The sequence below is a fragment of the Pygoscelis adeliae genome, unplaced genomic scaffold (genome assembly GCF_000699105.1).
Source record: "Pygoscelis adeliae isolate BGI_AS28 unplaced genomic scaffold, ASM69910v1 Scaffold197, whole genome shotgun sequence".
NCBI classification, from domain to species: Eukaryota; Metazoa; Chordata; class Aves; order Sphenisciformes; family Spheniscidae; genus Pygoscelis; species Pygoscelis adeliae.
The window spans coordinates 1,779,988-1,781,180 of NW_008825105.1; the positions used below are offsets into that span (position 1 = coordinate 1,779,988).

Genomic DNA, 1,193 nt, shown 5'->3' on the forward strand with positions numbered 1-1,193 from the left:
GCTAAGAAGAACCCGGACCCCCCCCCCGCTGCAGCAAGGCAGCTCCCTCCTCGCCCTTGAAACCGGGCTTCCCCACCGCCAGAGGTGCCGGCCACTCTGGCTTCCTCCCCCTCTCCATCCCGTCCCCCCACCCTGCACCATCGAGCCAGGGTCCCTGCGCAGCCACCCACGGGGCACGCTTAGCCCTGCTGCTGCTCACGGTGCTTTGTAGGGCCATGGGTAGCTGCTTGCTTGCAAACACAGGAGCTGACCGCAAAGTTTCCCGTGCACGGCTTGAAATCCCTTTCCTCCTCTCCCCCAGTGCTGGAAGCCCCCCCAAAATGTCTGGCTCGTGGGGCCCCAGTGTCTCTCCCCCTCCGTGCCCCGGCCATGTGGTGTGAGCTCGGTTTGCAAAGCATGGCCAGTCCCGCCACGCCACGATGGCTCATCCCATCTCCTCGCAGCTCTTGGAAGCTTTTCTTCTCACCCTGCCCTTAATATTTGGGTTTATTGCATCGTCCGTGTGCATCAGCTGTGGCTTATCCCCCTTCAGCCTTGTTTTATCTGCTGTGGGGTGTCGCTGGGTCCTTTCCCAGGGCTCTGCTGTTGCTCATCTCAAACATCATCCCCTTGTGCCCTCCTTTAAGGCCGTTTGCAACAGCCGTCTTAACGAAGCTCCGATTGATAACTGTCCCAGGCTCCTCTTCTCCCATCCCCCTTTAGATGGGCCACCATGTCTAATTAATTACCTTCCTCTTGCCGTTCAATAGCTGGCTCTTGATCCATGTAATCGTATTTCTGTCCATGCTGGCTTGATTTAATTTCCCCCTTAGGATATCGCATGGCACTGTGTATCAGATGCCTCGCCGAAACCCCGGTGTGTTGTAGCCGCCGTGGCCTCTTTGTCTGCAATTACACATTGTATTTAAATAGCAAAACCCTCCAGATTTGTCTGGTTCCGCTGCCGCAGAGCAAACCCTGGGTGTTTGGCTCCTGCCTGTTCCCCTGGCAGCATTTGCTTTGGGTCCTGTGCTCCGCTTTCCCTCCCACCCTGCGGATGCTGTGGTCCAGACCCCCATCCCACACGGCATCTCCCGCATCCCCATCCCAGCCCCGCGTGGGAAACCAGCCCTGTGGAAAGCCACCGTCGTGCCCCGGAGAGTCCGGGGAGGGCAGCTCCCCTCGCCCCGGGATCCCCCCCCCCCCCTCCCCCG

At 59.6% G+C, this 1,193-nt stretch overlaps 1 protein-coding gene across 1 annotated transcript in view; it reads left to right on the forward strand.

Annotated features, from left to right (window-relative positions):
* Nucleotides 1–1,193, forward strand: part of TFEB (transcription factor EB) — an 8,033-nt gene that overhangs the window by 1,066 nt on the left and 5,774 nt on the right. The window lies entirely within an intron of this gene.